Raw genomic sequence first — 9,324 nt, 5'->3', positions numbered from 1 at the left:
GTCTGAGTGAGCACTACAACAAAGATCCCTCAGAACAATGGCTTTCATCACAACGAAGTGCAACTGGAGCCAATGAAAACCCAAGTGTGTATGAATTCAACTCAAACATTTCCTTGTTAAGACCGAAGAATACAAAAGTTATTATAAATTGTTTCGATGCGAGGGAATACACAAGAAGCAGGGAGGATAAATTGGGCAATGCACCACTGTGGTCTTGTGTATTTATAACATTTGGTTTTTCAATTAGCAATTTAGTTTTTCCTTGAACATAGTAACGTAATTTTGCTATGCCTAATGCGATTGGCGTCTACCTGTTTAAAAGACAAAAGGTCAGCGATAACCGCGTATTCTACTGTACCTATACTAGCAGGTTAGATTTAGTTTTGGTGATTGACGGCCTTCAATATTTATAAAGTTAGACTTCTTTTAGCAAAATCTACAAACAGTAATTACATAAATAGCAGTATAATAATAGATTGATATTTGGGAAACATATTGGGGATTGGATAGATCGATCTTAATTTCACCAGCCCTTTGATATCAGGGATTGTAAATAGCATAGAAAATTCAAGTGCGAGGCAATTATTTTGTAAAAGACTACTAGCGCACCATGTAGTCAAAGAGTAATGTTAATCCAACACTGGCATATTGATAACACGAAAGCCACCCACTGGTTTATATATATGCAATGCTAAGACCGCGACAAGGAGGGCAAACGTAAAACCTGGCGTGACCGCTATACTAGCTGTGGGCGCGGTCTTCGTGTCGGTGTTCAAAAACAAAGTTTAGGCCTGGAAAAGACAAGTTAGAATAACCAAATAACAGTGGGTAAGGCGGAAGAAGAAACAACGCAGGTTCGTCCCACAGAAGGTGCCCCTTCACCCGCAGGAAGGGGTGGGGGCACATTAAAGGGGGCCGTTTAAATTTAAAATTATACATAGAACAATATAAATATTGTCCTTATTGTTATGTTGTTGTGTTACTTTGAGTAAACATTTTCCGAATAAAATATGTTCATATGGTTACATGAATTGTATCGACTTTCATTATTCTGAAATCCATGCGTACGCGTGTCATTGTCTGTAATTTCCCTATAATCATTTGAGTTAATTGTTATTTGTTTTATTTATTCATATTAATATATTTCATTGATTTAATCCACTCCATTCTGAAATCAATATTACAAGATGTCATGATAAAAATAAAAGTAAAGACATAAGTATATTTATCAAATAAACAGATAATTCAAAGACATCCTTTCCGTGCGTTAAATTACAAATAATATAGGACATCCATTACTGAAATTTTAGGAATGCATGCCCCATTAGGACTTCCATTACTAGACGTAGGACTTGTATTACTTGGGAAACCTCTTCCTACGGATATCGAATCCTTGGAATGCGTGTCCTGGGACTTCCATTCCTAGCAACGTATGCTTTAGGACTTGCATTCCCAGGACTGTTATTAGGATACAATTCCTTTCACACTGGGCTTCGTATGTTCCTTTGCGTAAAAATTATGTGGACGTGAACTCGCCAGTGAATATAAACTACAAATTTGACGCTGCGCTTACTGTGTTTCATAAACACACGCTGTGTAGTCTCCTATCCTACGTGGAAGAGTTTGAGAGTTTATCTTAGTTCTATTTGCAGTGGTTTGTAATACCCCTGTCCACTATGTTGTAAAATTCATACTGCCTGCAATGCAATTCTATTCTGGAGTACAACTCCCGATCTCACTACGGTGCTCGTCAACCTGATGCAGTTCTCGAGCGCAAACATGTATCTGATGCAAGCATTACGCTCCGACATTTGTGAAAACACCACTTCCAGTCCAGAGACAAAACCTCTTCTATAAATTTTTGGAGAGAAGCCTCATTACCATCTCTTATTTTAGAGAACTTTAAGGTTATTGCCACCCTTCGCCAATAAACTCCTTATTTACTGCCTTTCATACTGTCTTTTGGGTAATAGATAAATCTTCAGTTTTTAGTGACTAGATTAATTTAATATATGAAGAACGATTTAAGTTCAATGGTTCTCATGTTCAAGATTGGTGAAGCTTCCAACACCATTAGCAGCGAAAAATTAACACAAGGTGATGTTGATAGTTGTAGAGAAAAGTTGGCTGCAGTCATGGAGTCAGTAAAACACAGACAAAAGCTCATAAAATTTGCCGATTCTACAGAGGCTGGTTGGCGGAATACGTTTCTTATCCTCTCGCGGAAGATTCTGATGATGAGAAAAGAATTCTAAAAGCCCAAGGCAGAGCGGAAAGGAATATCAAAGCGGAGAAGAACAAAAGGGGGGGGGGGGGGAGAATGTCCGTTTTCGACCTTATAATTCTACTAGCCAAAGGGACAGTCAACCAAGCACCTCAAGTGGATTTTACAATCCTAGTAATAATGGAGAAAGAGGGCACTGGAAGAAAGAGTGTCCAGAGAACGCCAATGCGCAGAATAAGATAAGTATATTTTCATTTGAAAATAATCATGCAAATTTGCGTCAAGTTGACAGAGTAGCGAAATGCATATCAAATTATGATAGTGATGAAAATGTTTTGGAACCAAATTTGGAGAATAAGCCAGTTGGCAGTTTAAGAAGTTATTTGACGAAATATGACAGTGATGAAAATGTACTGAAGTCAGATTCGGAGAAAACGCCAGTTGGCAGTTTAAGAAGTCATTTGACAGCTTGGCCAGAAACAAATGCAAGTGAATACATATTGGGGGTCATTCAGAAAGGCTATAGCCTACCGTTTAAAACGGAGCCAGGGTCCGTATATTTGAAAAACAATAAATCTGCCAGAGAAAATGAAACATTTGTTACAAATGAAATGGATAATTTGTTGAGAAGAAAATGCGTCTCACAGTGCCTTATAAACCTTTGGTGGCCAATCCATTGACAGTTGCAATAAGTGGCACTGGAAAGCAGAGGTTGGTGCTACATTGTAGACTTATTAACAAGCACTTAAATCAGTTTAAATATGAAAATGGTGAAATAGCAAAAGGGTTATTTGAACAACAAGATTATTTATTTACTTATGATTTGAAATCGGCTTATCATCATGCAATGATCGCTACAGATTTTGTAAAATATCTGGGTTTCAAATGGAAAAGAGCTCAATGAATGGGGAAGTCAGTTTTGTCATTTGACAGAATTCACGGCAGACATTAGAATGTTTTGTTATGCTTCAAGAGCAGGCTATGGAAGGTATTTGTTATCAAAGTCGGAGCAATTGCTAATAGAGTCGGTGATGCATGACACTTGGAATGCATGGGAAGTGGCGCAAAGTTCCACATGGAGAGAAACGGAAGCTGTACAAGGAGTGTTATTACATAATGTTGATATTTTAAAATGCAAAAAAAAGTTTTAAGTGATAATCAAAATGTGAAGCGCATTTCAGATGTGGGCAGCAGGAAGCCAAAGCTAAATGATATCAATACGGAAATAGTTCGCATTTGCGATGAAAATGAAATTGTTTTTCAGTCAAAATGGATGTCTAGATCTCGGAATAATGATGCAGGTGAATTGATAGAAAGTCCGATTGTGATGACTGGGGAATTCAGGGGTTGTTTGTGAGGAGTTGTACAGGTTGTGGGGACCCCATAGTTGCGACAGATTCGATAATTATTATAACAGGAAATGTGAAATTTTTAATTCAAAGTTCTGGTGTAAAAAAGAGCAGTGGAAGAGATGCATTTAAGCAAACGTTTCATTTGACAATAATTGGTTGGTGCCACCACCAACGTTAAGTGTTCATACACTTTAAAAAGCTGTTAAGGAGAGTAGTTCATGCACATTAATAATTCCTGAATGGAAATCTGCACCATTTTGGCCAGTAATATGGGAAGGCGCAGTTTTAAAATGGTTTGTAAAAGATCACAGATACAGTGTATAATGAAGGTCGAAATGTGACACACAGAAGAAGAGGAAATATTGGCATATTTGGAAAGCCTTTTCAAAATTTCAGATTTGTTGCAATTAGAATACAATTTTAATTTTTTCACTAATTTTCAGGTTTTGATTTTAAATCGGGAGCAGAATTCTTAGCTGAAGAAAGTGGTGTGGAGAAGGGATCGTACCTACATGATCTATCTGCTAAAATGGCTGAGCACATGATGGATTCCAGGAGTGTCAATACCGACAGGGTTTATTTCAGCAATTTCAGAAGATGGGAAGATTTTATTACCTCTCAAGGTTTTCGAGCTTTACCAGCTTTGCCAATTCATGTATCCCTTTATCTTACTCATTTATTGGAATCTGGATCAACATTTAGTACCATAAACTCAGCTGTTTTTGCAATTAAATGGACTCATGATCTTCACAGCTTTATTGATCCAACCAGCAACAGTTTTGTTAAAAATTTTCAAGAATCTGGCAAAAAAACTGCTTGTCCCATAAAGTCGAGAAAAAATCAAGGATCCGCTCAAATGTTGATTGATCTTTGTGTTAAATATGAATGATCAGGTGATTTACATGTTGTTAGAGATCTGTGCATGATTGTTTTGTGTTTTTCAAGTTTTTTATAGATACGATGAAATAAGTTATTTATTGTGCTCAGACGTATTCATATTTGACGAATACATAGTTTTATGCATTCAGAAAAGCAAAACAAATCGGTACAGAAATGGAAATGACGTTTACATTTCCAAAGGTTCTTCTGCAGCTTGCCCAATGAAAATGTTAAAAAGATAAATGGATTTGGCAGATACTAATTTGAAATCTAACCATTTTTTGTTCAAGCCTATTTTAAGATAAAAAAATGTGTGCAAATTGATATATAAAAACAAAAAGCTGAGTTACTCAGCGGCGAGTCAAAGTTTGGTTTTCAAGTTGAGGTGGGAGTATGAATTTTGGTTTGCACTCTATGAGATCTGTAGGAGCCACAGCGGTTGCTAATGCTCCTGATGATGTAAGTGATCGGGTGTGGAAGAAACACGGAAGATGGAAATGTGATACAAGCAAAGATAATGGCTAGCTGTTCGCGATATCCTACACTGCCACCATGGATTAAAAGCAATACGCCTCTATTTACAACATGGCAGGTTCAGAAGACGAACAACCAATAATCAGAAAAGAGCAATAAGGAGAAGCGCTGCAAACCATTGTAAATAAGTAATATATACTCGTTAAAATTTAAAGACTATTTAATAAAAGCGCAATTTACAGGTACATTTAAGATTAATATTTATCATTCGGTTTTGGCTTGAAAGCGGCTGCTTATATTACAGAGCTGTAAGAAAGATAGTCGAAACAGAAATTGGGGAGGAAGAGAGGGAGAAGGGGAAATGGAGGAAAGGTGTGGAAAGTGAAGATAAGAAAAGTGCCTTGTTGCAAGAAATGCGCGACAAAGGTGATATACACGTATTATTTACTTATGTTCTACAGCAACATTGATTTTCCAGCTTCACATTTCAATAGTAATAAAGACATTATCATCGTAAATAATCAGTAAATTAAATATTTTATTATTTGATTCATTCTAAAAATTTTCTTATTCAATCTGGACACTTGGATGCATCAAAAACCCTGGTCAAAGAAGAACAGAGATTCTACTGGCACAACATGGCCGCAGGCAATAGAAGATACCTTTCGTTATGCCACTAGTGCCAGATGGCAAATACAAAATTTAGAATGAAACCTGTCCCACTTCACCTAGTAGTGGTGGAAAAGTGCAAACCGTGGTATCAAGTAAATACATAAAAATGCTTTACAGTACGATGGACATTAAATTTAACGGAAAAAGTAATTTTTCATATCTTACGTTTTGGCATAATTTGCAAATCTTTAACCATTTCGGTTTTTCTTGTCAGATTAGAATTGATTTTGCCCACCTGCCAAATTCGTATCAAGGTAACCAGTATTATATTGCAGCCATATGCTACTTCACGAAGCACGCTTCAGTGAAGGCACTGTCCAGTAACAAGGCTGAAAATGTGCTAATATTTTTGTCAGATTCAATGATGTTGTAAGTATGCTTTCTATATGTAAACTGCATAGTTAAATGAAATCCTTAAACAGCACACCCTTGATCTGTAACTATGCACATTTGTAATATCTAGGTTTGGTTATCCCACCTTTGTAGTATCAGACCAAGGCAGAGAATTCTGCAACATCTTGGTTGACACCATGTCAAAAATATCTGGTTGCAGCAGACGGGTTATATTACGAGCCCATATCATCCAAGGACAAATGGACTCACAGGTGATTTATATATTATTCATAAATATTTACTTTCTTTTTCTTAACATAAATCAAATAAATGTACTTTTACGACTTACACTAACGATTATATTATAAAACGAACAATATAGCATCATAAGAGTTAACGTACCATTTTATATTTCAGAGAGATACAACCAAACTTTGAAGGCAATATTAACCAAATCGTGCAAAGACCCAAAAGAGTGGGTCTCTACATAGGGCCATGCAACTTTGCATAGGTCACTTCCGTGCGGGCCAGCACAAAAATGAAACCCTATTTTCTTATGTTTGGAAAGTGAGCATGAGTTTTCAATCAGACAGAAAGTCAAAATTATACTAAATATCGCATTTGTAAAATAAAAGTACAACAATAATTATGTAAATCACTCTTGCTTACATCAAACGTGCACAGCACATATGTATTTGCCATTTTAGTGAAGCGACTCTTCCAAATGAAGACATTAGTTACTTGCAACTAATGAACAAAGAAGAAATAGACCCACTGTCACGGATACAATTCATTATAAAGGATTTAACTGTAAGGCACGACCAACAGCTATGGCCAGCATAGAGGAAGCGAAGGCAGAGAAATATAAAAATAAAAATAAATAAACAAATAAATAAATAAAATAACCTGCAGCAGCTAAAACAGAAAAGTCCCTTGACAGTCGCGATGTATTAGAGCCCTTAAATAACCTCGTTAAAACCAGAAACTAACAACCAAATTGCACAAAAAACCACGACCGGTTCGTTGTTCAATGATTTATCTTTTTTCCAGTAACTTGTTGCATCGATCAACAGCGCGACAAAGGACGTCACGATGAAAAAAAACCCCGCGAGGATGAAAATCGTTGTCATATACAATTTTTGCATGTTTGCAATCTGATATGCCCATATCTAATTATTGTTTGGTTCTTTACGGTAAGTGCTGCTATTATATAACGGTGTTTTAGAGTACCTTGTTAAAACCAGAAAGAAGATCACAAGTAACTACTATATAAATCGCACCAAGCCACGATCGTTGTGCAATACGTATCTTTTTTCAATATTGTGACGAGTTTTAAGATGTTTTAACAGTGGCGTAACCAGGCCTTTTAAAATTCTATGCACAGATTTTCAAATTCCCAAATACATCTTAATGTAGAATTACGCAATGAAGGGCAGCCTATATTATATCTGGCAAATATCATTGCTTAGTTTTCACTAGTAGTATAATCATCACTTAAAGTCAAAAATATAACCGCGATTTCAATATTCCAGTATATTTTTTCAACCTCAACCACGGGCTTACTGAAAACTTTGGGCACTGTACGAACTGCAGATTGTGCCTGTTTGGATATAGCTGAATTCTGAATAACGTTGCAGTACTGTTCTTCCATATAAAATACCAGTACTGATCACGATATTTTTCGTCGTGATGGAGAAACAGTTTCACTCTTAAAAATATACAAACAAAAGGATTGCAACTGCTAGCGATTTATCTATATTGTATATTAAAAGTTATTCTTAAAAATGTAAAACAGTAGAATTACCATGAGTATGTTCACAATTCATTTTACTATTACGATCTCTTCATTGTAAGAATGTTACTGTTTTAATATAAAACACAAATGGGGTCTACAAGAGACACAGCCATTACTTTAATGTCACGCGAAAACGCTAAACAGGGTGCAACTTTATCTTAAATTTGGACATTGAGAGCCTGTCGAAAATGTCAGTAGGTACTCCTCGTCTTTTGATCGACTCATCTTTCCAATGTCAGGGCTAGATACAAGAGACTATGTGGAACACCTTTCTGCTGTTCAGACGATGGCTCCGTCTCTGCTGTTTCTTCTATATGGGAGTGTTCCCATAAACTCATCGTACTAGCTGCATCAATCTAACTCTGCGCAGAACGAAAATAAGTTTTTGAATCTGACATCAAAAGTCCAGAATATTAGTAAGATTAATCGCTAAAAGATATATTGACATCAGCACTAATTTGTTAGAACCCATTCAGAATAAAAGATCCGAGCTGATCAGCTGATTTCCGGCTTCATTTGAAAGAACGCACAAGAGAACAATGAAACGTCCGATGTATTAATGTATTAGATGACTCAATCCAATATTATTTTAAAGAAATTATAAAAATAAACCAATCCACCAGTGAATGACATGAAGGAACTAACTTTTGCTATAATTTTAGTGACGAACTTTTCTATACGTATCCATACTATAACTTCCCCATGCCCTGTTGAACACACTGTTCCACCTGAGGTTAATATATACACCCAGTCAGTTTAAATAGGAATGTCAAGTTGTTATAATATAAATAAGTAGTGTCGAGTGGCAATGATATAAATGATTTTTGTTATAATCAAGATTTAATCACTGCGCCCCTGCAGGGACGACGCGTGTGGGAGGCGTGTGAAAGGCAGATAGACCATTACAGGATTAAGCGGCCTTCCTTTCTGTAGTGTCCGCCATATTTGATACGTGGATCAGTTGATAGTCGGATCTTCTTTTCTGAATGGGTTCTTAGATAACCAAAATTGCCGGTGTGACAGGAATGGTAATCCTAGGTGTGGAAGTCGGGGCTCCCATATGATTAGTACAGGTTAGGGTTAGTTGGGGTATTAGGGTAAGTATATGGGACAAATCTCACCTGTACAAAGTAATGGGAAAGTTTCAAACGGACTACGGTTCCTAGCGGAAGATACATTTCCCTGAAGGTAGGGGCGACGAACGGCGACGATGTTTTTCTGAACAACTTACCTGCTTGACGATGGACCTGTACTAGTTACGAAAAGCCCTCTTTTCAACAGGCGATTGCATGCACTTATTTTTTGAAATACTAAACATCGCAAATTTAAATATGGCAGGCAAAATTTTATTCAAGCAAATAGTTCCAAGTAATTAACGGTCGTAAAATATAAGTCGGTACAGAAATCCATATACTGTTTAGATGACGCTAACTGTGCGATACCGGTGGCGCTTTTACAGCTACTTACCTCAGTTATGTCTGATTATTTAAAGTGACGAACACATGACCCAAGCTGTGATCAACGCACGTGCCAAAGGATATAATCCTTAACGTCGCTACAAGTTACGCCCCCATTGTTTGCGATCCTCCCCTTTC

General features: G+C 36.7%; 1 pseudogene; it reads left to right on the top strand.

Annotated features, from left to right (window-relative positions):
• The first annotated feature begins 2,033 nt into the window (after window positions 1-2,033).
• On the top strand, window positions 2,034-3,128 carry LOC147762876 (uncharacterized; annotated as a pseudogene).
• Window positions 3,129-9,324: the final 6,196 nt, after the last annotated feature.

This window comes from Lingula anatina, chromosome 3 (assembly GCF_051362555.1).
Source record: "Lingula anatina isolate TDL-2025a chromosome 3, LinAna3.0, whole genome shotgun sequence".
Classification (NCBI taxonomy): Eukaryota; Metazoa; Brachiopoda; class Lingulata; order Lingulida; family Lingulidae; genus Lingula; species Lingula anatina.
The sequence above is the reverse complement of the archived record's forward strand: the minus strand, read 5'-3'. Positions and strand labels throughout refer to the sequence as shown.